This window comes from Pituophis catenifer, unplaced genomic scaffold, assembly GCF_029215685.1.
Source record: "Pituophis catenifer annectens isolate HBS135680 unplaced genomic scaffold, rPitCat1.0.hap2 SCAF_3, whole genome shotgun sequence".
NCBI classification, from domain to species: Eukaryota; Metazoa; Chordata; class Lepidosauria; order Squamata; family Colubridae; genus Pituophis; species Pituophis catenifer.
This window is the reverse complement of record NW_027256883.1, coordinates 102,763,806-102,777,137: the sequence shown is the minus strand read 5'-3', so window position 1 is coordinate 102,777,137 and position 13,332 is coordinate 102,763,806.

Sequence of the window (13,332 nt, the reverse complement as noted above, 5' to 3'; positions counted from 1 at the left end):
GAAGTTTACCGGTTCAGCAGGGAGCCACAGCAGAGGGGTCAAAGAGCCACATGCAGTGCCAGAGCCACAGGTTGCTGACCCCTGGGCTAAGGAAACTATATATGTTTAGCCTAATGAAGAGAAGGGTCAGAACATAGAATAACAGAAATGGGAGGAACATTGAAGGTCTTCTAGTCCAATCCCCTGCTTGAGCAGAAGACCCTATCATGTCAGACAAATAGTCATCCAATTTCTTCTTGAAAACCTCCAGTGGTGGTTTTCTAGAAGAAAGCCATTCCTCTGTTTTAATTGTTCTTCTGTCAGAAAAAGTCTCCTTAATTTTAGGTTGGATCTCTCTTTAATAACCTTCCAGGCCATTACTCCTTGTCCTATCTCATGTGCTTTGGAGAATAGGTCAATCCCCTCTTCTCCATGACAGCCTCTCAAGTACTGAAAGACTACTATTGTGTCGCCCCTGGACTTAGACAAACCTATTTCTTGCAAATGATCATTGTACAGTTTAGCCTCCAAACCCCTTATAATCATTGTTTATCTTCTCTGCAAGCTTCCAGGATTCCAATATATTTTTTTGGTGATTAGAACTGGACATAATATTCCAAATGTGATCTTATCAGTGCAGTATAAAGTGGTATTATCATTTCACATGATCTTGAAACTATTCCTCTATTGATGCAGGATAGAATGGCATTGGCTTTTTTGGCAGTTGCAGCAAGATGCTGGCTGATACTTAAGTGGTTTTCCACTAGAACACCTAGATTTCCCTCACAGTCACTAATGTTGAGCCAGGTACCACCTATTCTCTACCTGTACATTTGGTTTTTCTTGCCTAAGATCTTATTTTTCTCACCATTGAATTGCATTTTATTGGATAGGACCCAATGGTCAAGTCTGTCAAGTTCCTTCTGAATCATGAGTCTAAGGCAATGATGGCTAACTTTTTTGCCATTGTGTGCCAAAATCGGGGGGAGCATGGGGGGGGTGTCACGTGTGTGTCCACACCAATAATACAATTACCCCCCCTCCGCACTCCCCCCCTTTTGGCACATGATGGCACGGTGGGCCCATTTTTCGCCCTCCCCAGGCTCCAGAGGCTGTTTCCAGAGGCGAAAACAGCCTTCCCCACTCCACCCCCCAGAGGCCGGAAAGAGCCCTTTTCCCGACTTCCGGTGGGACCAGAAGGCCTGTTTTTCACCCTCCGCAGGCTCCAGAGGCTTTCTAGGAGCCTGGAGAGGGCGAAAATGGCCCTCCCCAACCTCCCTGAGGCCCCTCCCCAACTCCCCTGAGGAAATAGCCTGTTTGCCAACTTCCGGCGGGCCCGGAAGGCCTGAAAATCAGCTGGCCGGTGCATGTATGCATGCTGGAGCTGAGCTAGGGCAATGCTCGTATGCCCACAGATATGGTTCCGCATGCCACCTCTGGCACGCGTGCCATAGGTTCGCCATCACAGGTTTAAGGTGTTAGCAATTTGATGAGTTCCCTTTCTATCCCCTCATCTAGATCATTTATCAAGATATTGAAGAGCATTGGGCCCAAGATAGAACTTTGAGGTACGCCACTGCATACCTCCTGCGATTTAGATGTTCTGTTGAAGACTACCCATTCAGTGTAGTTACGAATCCATCTGGTGGTGATGCTGTCTGTCCCATATTTTTCTATCTTATCAAGAAATAGGTTGCGGTCTTCTTTGTCAAATGCCTTACTGAAATCTAAGTAAACTATGTCCACAACTTTTCCCTGATCCTCTAATTTAGTCACTTTGTCAAAGAAGGCTTTGTCTGCTTTGTTTGGCATGATCTATTTTTAACAAAGCTACGTTGGCTTCTAATAATAGCTTTGCTTGTTTCTAGGTGCTCAATTATCTTTCCCAGAATTTTTCCGAGTATTGATATCAGGCTGATTGGTTTGTAGTTTCCTGGATCTGAGATCATGTCTGCCAGCTCCTTCAGAACTCTGGAATATCCTAATGATTTGCACTTGTCTAGACTGGATAGGTGTTCTCTTATTTTCTTGCTCATTTTGACTTGTATTCCTATTCTCTTTTCTAAGGTACTGCTTCTGATAAGTTGGACTGGGTTTTTGTTTTTTTTCATTTGTATAAAGATAGATGCAAAGAATGAATTAAGCAGTTCTACTGTTCCAATATTTGAGAGACTGCCATAAAGAGGAAGGGGTCAATTTATTTTCCAAAGCACCAAAGGGCAGGACAAAAATAATGGATGGAAACTAATCAAGGAGAGAAGCAACCTGGAATTAAGGAGAAACTTCCTAACAGTGAGGACAATTAACCAGTGGAAGAGCTTGCCATCAGAGGTTGTGGGTGTTACATTACTGGAGGTTTTAAGAAAAGACTAGACAGTCACTTGTCAGAAATGGTATAGGTTCTCCTGCTGGAGAAGGGGGCTGGATTAGAAGATCCTTTCCAGCTCTATTCTGATTGACCTCCTTGCCATTTTCTCCTATTAGTTGATCAAATGTTTCTTTGACTTTTTTCTTGTTTTTTACTCGTTAAGTTTCGAAAGAAACTTAAGGATAGCATGATAGCTGTTTTCTAATACAGCTGTCACAGGGAAGAGGGAATCAATTTACTATCCATGGCACCTGTGGGCAGGACAAGAAGTAATGTGGAAGCTCGTTAAAGAGAGATTCAACCTGGAACTAAGGAGAATTTTCCTGACGGTGAGAACAATCAGTGGAACAACTTACTTCCTAGAGTTTTGCTGGAGATTTTCAAGAAAAAAATTGGACAATTATTTATTTGGGATGGCATAATGTCTCCTGCCTTGGCAGGGGATTAGACTAGAAGTCCTCCAAGGTCCCTTCCACCCCTATGATTCTGTGAATCTCAGACAAAATATTGAAGATGAACCATGAGAGTGTCATCGAATAGAAGAGATTTCCGTATCTGTTCCACTCAGAAAATCTGTTAAAAGTACCTTTTAGACCAGGGGTGTCAAACATAATTTCATTGAGGGCCACATCAGGGTTGTGTTTGACCGTTGGGGGGGTGGGGGGGCGTGGCCAGCTCAACGTCACTCATGTTAGGGGTGCCTGTGGAGGCCTGAGTGCTCTGCCAGTGAAAATGGGCTTCCAAGCTCTGTTTTCGGCCTGGATGGCCTCCTGCAACTCTCTGCCAGCGAAAATGGACCTCCATAGCCCTCCCGAGCTGTTTTTGCTGGCAGAGGCACCATGGGCCAGTCCTTCAGTGTTTCCAAAGCAGCCCTGCGGGTCAGATCTAAACACCTTCCATGCCAGATCTGACCCCCGGACCTTGAGTTTGACACCAGTTTTTGACTTTGTTAACAAGCAATAATTTGATCATTGTAGAATTTAAGTATGCAAAGGACCCAGGACATCTGACAGAAAAACAAGAAAATTTGATCCTTTATCTAGAGAACTAAAAGGCATAAAATCAGAGGTGTCAGGGTTCCAAAGCAATCAAAACACTGAGGCCTAGAGTTTCCTCGTACGAATTTATTAAGAATGTCATATTGGCACAGCTGGTGAAAACCCAACTCTGAAGGACCCGGAGTTTTCCCCACCCAAATCAAAACCCCAAGTTCTTGACCCAGGTCACAAGTCCATCACATGGCCCATTCAGATCGTAGTCTCAGCTCCAGCTGGCTCTTGTCCACACCCCTCCAACACCTGGTAGAACGTTCTTGGCTCCCACAGAAAAGAATGTTATTTTGGCTACACATCCCCCCCAGCCAGGGATGAAATGTTCCCGGTTCAGACCGGATCACCCAATCCGGTAGCGATGGTGGCGGATGGTTTGGAGAACCGGTAGCAAAAATTCCTGCCCCCCCCCCCATGCCCAGCTGAGCTGCGCAATCAGAGGCTTTTTTTATTTTTAAAAGCATTTTTTCTACAACCCCTTCAGCCGAAAAAATGCTTTTAAAAGTAAAAAAAAAGCCTCTGACAATCGCGCAGCTCAGCTGGGATCGTCAGAGGCTTTTAAAAGAAAAAAAGCCTCTGCCGAAGAGGTTGTAGAAAAAATGCTTTTAAAAGTTAAAAAAAAAAAGTTGGCCACGCCCACCCAGTCACATTACCCCCCCAAGCCATGCCCAAGAACCGGTAGTAACAAATTTTACTTTTCACCACTGCCCCCAGCTATCGCTCACGTCCCCACAGCCCCAACAGGCTTGGCTGTGGCAGCCCTGAAGATGCTCCCAAAATGGCTTCAGGGCTGACAGGCTGCCCCCCCCTCAGTTGAGAAGGACCTGCAAGAGAAAATCAAAGGGATTCACATCCCCATCAACCTTCCCTTCCCTCCCCAGGTGGTCCTTTGGGTTTATGAGGGTGATCATCGTAAAACTGCTTGATCAACCTGTCAGCTTTCACATCCTAACTTGTGACCTAGGTAGCTTCGGAGAGGGGATATCCCTCTTCCAGTGGACTAGTTAATGTAAGCAGGCCCAAAGTAGGTGTGAGTCCAAGATCATTTTCCCCCTCAAAATGAGTCTCTTCCAGGGGTGAAATGCTATTGGTTCGGTCCGGTTCACCCGGACCGGTAGTAAAAATGCTACTGGTTTGCCAAACCGGTAGTAAAAAATGTTTTTAAAAAAGTTCTGACAATCAGTTGAGCGACCTGCGATCGTCAGAATTTTTTAGAAAACTTTTTTAGCCTTTTTTTTACTACCAGTTCTCCAGAAGCACTGCACATGCATACACATGCTTTTGGCACACACTGCACATGTGCGTGAGCAGCGTGCTTTGGGCGCATATTGCACATGCGCAGCACACATTTGGTGCGCACCGCACATGCACGGGCAGCGAACATGTAATCCATGGTAATCCATGGAGGATTTCACCACTGGTCTTAACTCATCACCCAAGTCTAGTGTAATGCTCCCCCATTGTGGCCTCCAGCTATCTGGCAGAGCCAGGTCTTCAGGCTCTTTTTTTTTTTAATTTGATTTATATGCCGCCCTTCTCCGAAGACTCAGGGCGGCTTACAATGTGCTCAGCAATAGCCTTCATCCTTTTGTATATTTATACAAAGTCAGCTTATTTCCCCCACAAACTGGGTCCTCATTTCACCTACCTTAGAAAGGATGGAAGGCTGAGTCAACCTTGAGCCTTGGCGAGATTCGAACCCTGCAGTAATTGCAGGTAGCTGGGCTTAATAACCAGCTTAATAACAGGGTGCCTTAAACCTCTGTACTACCAAGGCTCTTTGTGGAAGGTTAGAAGGATGGGAGTCAATTTCAGCTCAGGGGGTAAGATGTTCCAAAGGGTTGATTGCAAGATTACTCTCCCCCTCAATTCTAACCAAAAAGTGCCTTAGTATTTTTTTTTTATTTTATTTTACTGCTCTGAGCTCTCTTATAATATATAAAATTTATTGCTATGATTGATGGATATGTATCTCTGAAAAGAAACGTTAGTTCTCAAATGGTTGATCTAGAAATATTTGCTCTATTATCAGACTCTATTATATTTGCTCTATTATCAGACCAGAAATAATATGCTACCTAGAGCTGGCCACAAACTGGGAGGAAAAAAAAATCAAAATTTAAAATGGTATAATCCCTTTTGGAAATATTTTGTTCCCACAAACAAGGTATTTTTTGTTTTTTGCCATAGGGACATACAGAATCACAACAATAAATGGGTGGTAATCTATCCTGAGTGCTGTTGACTCAACTCAGTAAAATTGACTGTAGCTTTTAGAAAAATGTACTTGGAAGATTTTAAAAAATTCAATAGGAAACAAACTAATAAAAGCATGTTTTTTGCAGGCTGCCACAGAATTAGGTCTTCCCCAAATGCATTGATGAACAGTGAAACAAAAAAAAATTACACTTCCTTTTGCTTACTGACTTGAGAATTAATCGTCATGTTTGCACACTTTTGAATTTGGCAGCCTGCCTTAAAAAAGTCACAACACAGGAAGCATCGTATTATAATCCATGAACTAACTACCCCATGGCAAGAAAGGAAGAATAGCACTAAACTTTCTAACTTATCTAGGGAAGGGACAGCTTTTTTAAAAAAATTAGCTGGTCTGAAGATATTCATAAATATGAATACTTCGTTTTCACTTGTCAAGAAAATGTAATTCCAACTGCCTGGCTTTATTGTGTGCTGTTACCTCTTGCTTAAACAGCTGCATACATGGATTATATGGAGAATTGGAATTCAGTTGCTTCATATGATACTAGGAAGAATCAGGAAGTTAGACAAAGCTCAGGCTCCTTCTTGTCAAAATCCAGGTTACGTTTTCATTCTGGTGGAAGTATCCTGCAGTCTTATAATCTTCATAAATGTACACATGACAAGTCTATAGGAATGACACTCTTTTAAACCAGACATCCTACCAAAATCATTAGACTTCCTTAAGATTGACACAGACTAGGCAGAAATTCTACCTCTAGTCTAGATGAAGTAAATCTTGCAATTTGAGAATGGAAGCCATTAAAATCATATAACAGTCACAGGCAGAATTTATACCTAGAATTTATATTCTGCTTTCAATCCTTTCTGCTATCTTCTTGCAAAAAAAAAAAAGAAAGATTTTGCCTTTTTCTCAGTCTTCCTCAAACTTAGTTGAAAGCAGTGGACTTTACAGTTTCTGTCATCCAGCTTTGAGAATCTCCCATCACTAATTGAGCTCTCACAACAAAGTGCAAAATTTAATTCATGCAATAAATATTTTCACTGTATCTGCTTGACTGACTTATGTATGTTGACCCGTTTTCAGTGATCAAGAAATTGCAACTGAGGTTTGGTATACTGAACGCTAGCTCCTAAGCCAGTGATGGTTAACCTTTTTAGTGCTGAGTGCCCAAAGCATGCGCGCATACACATGAATGCACGCATGTGTGCCACAATCTCCAAAATGCAATGTGAGCACCCCCCACGCATGCGCCCCGCACATGCACACACGTTCCCTGCGCATGCAGGGGGGGGCGTGCATGCGCCCCAGGCTCTCTTTTGGCTTCCAGGTTGGTGCAGGAGCCAAAATGGGGCACAGGAGGGGGCTTGCGATCTCCACAGTTTCTACCCCCATCACGTCCTAGTTTTCTTCTGCCTTCCGTGCCTTCTCCAATCTTTGCAGTTTCTACCCACATCGAGTCCTAGCTTTCTCCTGCCTTCCATGCCTCCTCCGATCGTTGCAGTTTCTACCATCGCATCCTAGCTTTCTCCTGCATTCCTGCCTTCCGTGCCTCCTCCGTTCTTTGCAGTTTCTACCCCCATCACATCCTAGCTTTCTCGTGCATTCCTGCCACGAATAGGCACCTGCGGAGGGTGGAACCTGCGGAGATTGGGGAAGGCCCTGCCCCCGTGCATGCATGGCAGAGACCCGAAAGCCAGCTGGCTGACGTGAGGTGCGCACATGGCAGTGGAGCTGGGCTGGGGCAACACTGGTATGCCCGCAGAAAGGTCTCTGCGTGTGGTTCGCCATCACGGTCCTAGGGTCATAGGTTTAGCAATAAAGAAAGTCAGTGACAAATTCCCATTGTCTCACTTTTCCATCTCCAGAATACAGCAAAGTATTGCAGGGACACACACTATCCTGGATTTATTAATTGTTCAAGATAGCATACGTTCTGGTGTCTGGTTTTATAAAGAAGGATAAACATCTGTAAAAGAAGACAGTACAGACAAGGACAAGCATTTTGAAATATTGAAACACAGCATTTTCTTTATAAAAGAATGTACATTTTCCCTTGTCATAGTAAATCTAGGGTGGTGTATTTTTGTAAAACCAGGGATAGCATAAAAATAAACAAGAACTTTTGCAGATCATGATTTCTAAGATTTTTAAATTGGAGAACATTGTTCTTTATATTTTATGAATAAAACCATTTAAATTAGGAACATATAGTACATCGAAGTTAACTGTTTGATTAAAGACTAAGTTTTAATCATCTAAACCCAGTCATGGGATTCAGCCAGTTTGCATCGGTTCGGCTGAAACAATAGCTAATTTTTTCTGCAGTTCGGTGAACTGGCTGATCCCACCACTAGCTGACCCCATCCCTCACCCCCCCCACACAGGTACTCCTTGCTTGAGAAATAAGGCCGACTGTGGGGGAGGGAGACCAGGTCCCCACTTTCCTCCACTTTCGGGCAACTCAACAATAAAATCCATGGATATCACCTTCCATGGGGCTCCCGGCCTGGCTACACTCTGAAGTAACCCAGGAGGCTTCTTTACTGATGCACATATAGGGCACCTTGCCACATAGGCTTCTATGTCTTTCTTCAGCGCTGGCCACCAGAATTGTCGTTTAACTGAATGTAATGTCTTCACGAATCCAAAATGGCCAGCGATTTTAGCATCATGGGTGTATTGTAATACTGACCCCCTCAGGCTGGCAGGGACATACAGCTTCGCTCCCACCCAGGCGAGACCCTCACAAAGTGTACACTCATTGGAGTGGGCTAAAAACCACTTATCAGTTTTTAGTGCTTCTTTTAACTGCTTGCTCAAGTTGCCAGACAAGGTTAGGTCCCCTTTCGCCTGAGCTCTGGTAACCACTGGTGCCGCCAGCTGTTTCGAGGGGATAACCGGATGAATCACTTCTGCTCAAACACTATCGTATTGAGGCAGTCTCGAGAGAGCATCTGCCATAAAGTTCTTCCCTCCAGGAAGGTAGTGCAGAGAGAAATTAAATCGGTTAAAGTGTTGGGCCCAGCGGACTTGTTTAGGTGACAATTTTCAGGGCATTTTTAAGGCCTCTAAGTTTTTGTGATCAGTCCACACCTCAAAAGGGTGTTTCGCCCCTCCCAGGAAATGCCTCCACATTAACAGCACCCAACCAACAGCAAAAGCCTCCTTCTCCCAGATGGCCCACCTCTTCTCAGTCTCAGATAATTTCCGAGAGGTATAGGCACATGGTTGCAAATTCCCCTCAACAGTGGCTTGAAGTAACACTGCCCCGCCGGCCACATAGCTGGCATCGGCCTGAACGACAAACGGGGCCTCCATGTCAAGATGTTTAAGGACCGGTTCGGCAGCAAACAGTCGTTTCAGTTTCTCAAAAACCACCTGACATTCCATAGTCCATTTGAGAGACCAGGAGGGTTTTGGCTTCGCCTCTCCTTTTGTTTTCAGAAGGTTAGTAATCAGTAAGGCAATTTTTGCGAACGAGGGGATGAACTGTCGATAGAACTTAGCAAAACCCAGGAAGCTTTGTAATTGTTTGCGGGTACGTGGTGTCGCGATCCCCGCGACACTTCACCTGATTGCTGGGGTCAAAGACCCACTGAGACCACCGTGGGAGCTGCTACGGCCGGGGGGGCTTGCGAGGGGCTTGCGACGGGCCGCCGGACGCTTTTGTTTCTTGATGTCACTGGTGATGGGGGGGTGCTAGCCTAAACGTAGGCGGCCGGTCACGGGGGCGGTCGGTGAAAGGGACCGCTTTTCTTCTTTGCTGTCAACGTTCCTACGGGGCGGTGGCTCGGCAGCGCGTGCGCAATGGATTCCGGAAGGGCGGTGGTATCTGTCCTTCCCTGGCGCGCTGTTTAAAAGGCGTTGGGAGGCAGCCGCTCCCAACGCCGACTTTGTGTATATACATACCGTCAGTTTGCCGTGCAACATAAAGAAGGTCTTACGATTAAACTATTACAGCAAGAGGTGGTCGTGTGTGCTTCTTCGTGCCTTCCCACACCAACGCGCAACACGGTCCTGACAGAAAGTCGGCGTATTCCTCCTCGCATTCGGCGGTACTCAGCAGCATGGCGGAGGGGTCATCAGCTGGTTCCCCGGCGACCGAGGAGGTGTTGGAGGCGGACGTGGAAGGCTTGTCGGAGAGCCTGGCGGCCGAGGACTCGGAGCAGCCAGTCGTACGGCCGAAGGAGGCCACGCCGCAGGCGGTCGTTGCTGTGCCTGGTACGGAGGAATGCCGTCCCCAGCGTGAGGGAGCACCGCCAGGTCAGTGGTTGCCATCCCCCCCTGACCTAGGCGGGTCGTCGTCGTTCCAGGGCTGGAGGGAGCGGAGGTGGACGGACGACGATGAATATGATACAAGTCATTCAACGGGGCTAGGGCCGTCCACACTGGACGTCTTGCGAGAAAAGTTCGGGGAAGCAAGTTTCAGAGACGCCCCCCTCGTGGCAGCCATGGATGTCAGAGACACAAACGTGGCAAAGGGCTTCGCAGAGTACATCGGAATCGCGTTTTCGTTTAACTAGCCCCAAGCTGCGCCTTGAGAAGGCCCCTCCTAGGCTCGAGTATAGGGAACAGGCAGCAACAAGACCCGCTCCGGCCGTAACCCATACGAGCCTGCGGGGTCAGGATCGGGAGAACATGCAAGCAAGAGGCTCACACCCTGGCCAACAGGGGCCGCGAGGACACAGAGGCCAGCAGGGAGATGTTCAGCGGGGGGGGGGGTGATAGGGCTACCCAGGCTGTAGGGCCGGCGGCCCCGGGCCCCGGTTGGGCCCCTGGACCATGGCACGCTCCGCAACAGTTATGGGGGCCTCCTCCCCTACAGGCCACATTCGATGGCAGTCCAGACAGGGTTTCCTTATTTCTAAGTCAGATACTGAGCTACATGGACCTGTACGGTCACCTCTTCCCATCACAATGGTCCATGGTGGTGGCTATTACCGCTGTTCTAACGGGAGAGGCGGCAGACTGGGTCGCTGATCTGCATAACGACCATGCTAAGGAGCTGGCTGATGTGGGACTGTTTTTGGAGGCGCTACGTTCCCGTTTTGAGGACCAATCACGTACTCAGTTATTGGAAGGTGAATTGGTGGCCTTAAAGCAAGGGGGCCGTCCAGCCAGGCAATATGTTAAGGAGTTTCGGGCGGTGGCGAGCCGACTGCGTGCGTGGCCTGAACGGCTCCTCATACATCAGTTCCAGCTGGGATTGGACCGAGAGCTAAGACAGGCGTGCGTGTATAGGGGCTTACCACCGAAACTCACGGAGTGGTTTAAAGCTGCCGTGGATTTAGATGTCGGATTACGGGAGTTCCGTCCCCGTGGGTTGGCTGGCTTCCCTACGGCCACACGACGCAGTACTGAGAGGCCCATGGGTACACGGGGGCTGGGTTCTTCCCCTCCCCGCTCTATCCTCCCAGTTGGGAGGGGTGCTATTCGTTGTTTTAGATGCAACCAGCTTGGTCATCGCGCTGTTGACTGTCCTATGCCTCCTGTATCGGCTGTTCCCTCCAAATCACCGGCCTCTACGGGAAGAAACCGAGATCGGGCTCGCTCCTCATCGGAATGGTCCAAAAGCGCCACCCCTACAACAAAACCGATGTCTGCTCATGGGTCAGCGGCCGAGTCGAGATCCCCTCCGCTCCAGGGGAGCACTCCAATAGCCTCGGATAGCAGTGACGACGATGCAGCCAGAGACCCCATGGTGAGTGGACCGATTCGACCTTTTATAATCCCAGTGGTCTTGCGGCACTTACGTACAGGGAGGGATTTACAAAGTGATGCCCTAATTGATTCTGGTTGTACCCGCTGTCTCCTCCGGAGGTCTGTAGCCGTTGACTTGGGTCTACGGACGGTGCCTTTACCTGTGCCTATACGATTCGAACAAATGGATGGGTCTTTATTAGGGGGCAAACCGGCAACCCAGGTAACCGAGCCGGTCCGGCTAGAAGTGGGGGACCATTGGGAAACAATTCGCTTTGTGGTTGTTGAGACTATGGTTGAACCCCTTATCCTTGGCCTAGCCTGGTTAGACAAATGGAGGCCCACCATATGGTGGGAGGGTGGTTATCGGAGGTTGCGTCTGGGTCTTGGTCCTGATCCAGAGCCAGAGGAACCGGCTGGTAAAGCAGTGGGGGAAGGAAGTGACGAAGGCCAACAATCACCGAAAGACTATCCTATGGAATATAGTGATCTATCGGCTGTCTTCAACGAAGAAGAATGCGAAGTACTACCACCCCATAGGCCAACCGACTGTGCCATTGAATTAAAGCCAGGGGCCCACTTGCCAAAACCTCGTATGTACGCCATGACTAAACCAGAGATTGAGGAGTTGAGGCGATACATCGACAAAAACTTAGCCAGGGGTTTTATTCAGCCCAGCAGATCTCATATGGCGGCGCCTGTTTTATTCCGGGAAAAGAAAGATGGCGGTTTACGCTTATGTGTGGACTTCCGGGGCTTGAATGCTGTATGTGTTGAACATCTGTATCCCCTACCTCTCATGAAGGACTTATTGTCCACCCTTTCAACTGGAAAGGTGTTTACAAAGCTAGACCTACGAGAGGCGTATTATCGTGTACGAATTAGGCCTGGTGATGAGTGGAAAACCACTTTCAATTGTCCCCTGGGTAGTTACAAGTTCAGGGTGATGCCATTCGGTCTACAGGGAGCACCAGCCGTTTTCATGCAAGTAATAAACGAGGTCTTGCATGACCACCTATATCGGGGTGTCCTTGTTTACTTGGACGACATTTTAATCTATACAAAGATGATGGAAGAACATATAGTCCTGGTGCGACAGGTACTTGAAAAATTGTTGCAAGCGAAATTGTTTGTAAAACTGTCAAAATGCGAGTTTCACCGCACAAAGCTGGATTACCTGGGGTATAGAATCTCAGGCGATGGAGTGGAAATGGACCCAAAAAAGGTATGTGCGGTGTTAGAATGGCAAGCACCGAAAACGCGAAAACAATTACAGAGTTTTCTTGGTTTCGCAAACTTTTATCGCCAGTTCATACCAGCGTTCGCACAGATAGCCCTTCCCTTAACGAATTTACTTCGTACGAAAGATACATGCCAAAAAGCACGGCCAGGGCAGGTAATACCCTGGACCCCTGAGTGTCAGCAAGCCTTTGACGGGTTAAAGACTTTATTCTCACAGGCTCCAATCTTGAAACATCCAGACCCCACCTTGCCTTTTGTGGTACAGGCCGATGCCAGTGATGTGGCTGTGGGGGCGGTTCTAATGCAAAGAACCACAACAACCGAATTAGTCCCATGTGCATACACGTCTCGTAAGTTGTCCCCTACGGAGAGGCGTTGGGCTATCTGGGAAAAAGAAGCATTTGCCGTCAGGTGGGCTTTACTTACCTGGCGGCATCTACTAGAAGGCAGTGGGATGAGGTTCGAAGTGTGGACGGACCACAAAAACCTTGAAGCGTTGCAGACCCCAAGACGCCTGTCGCCAAAGCAAGTGAGGTGGGCACAGTATTTTCAACGCTTCGACTTCGACCTTAAGTACGTACCAGGGGGTAGGAATTTTTTGGCAGATGCTTTATCACGTCTTCCTCAATATAACAGTAAGAGAGAACAAGTCGTACAAGCCCTGATACCAGATGCCCAACAAGTGGGCCGGACGTCTCAATGTACACCGTTCTCCTGGGAAAAGGAGCTTAAAAAAGCATTATCGTCAGATAAGTGGATGTTGGAACATA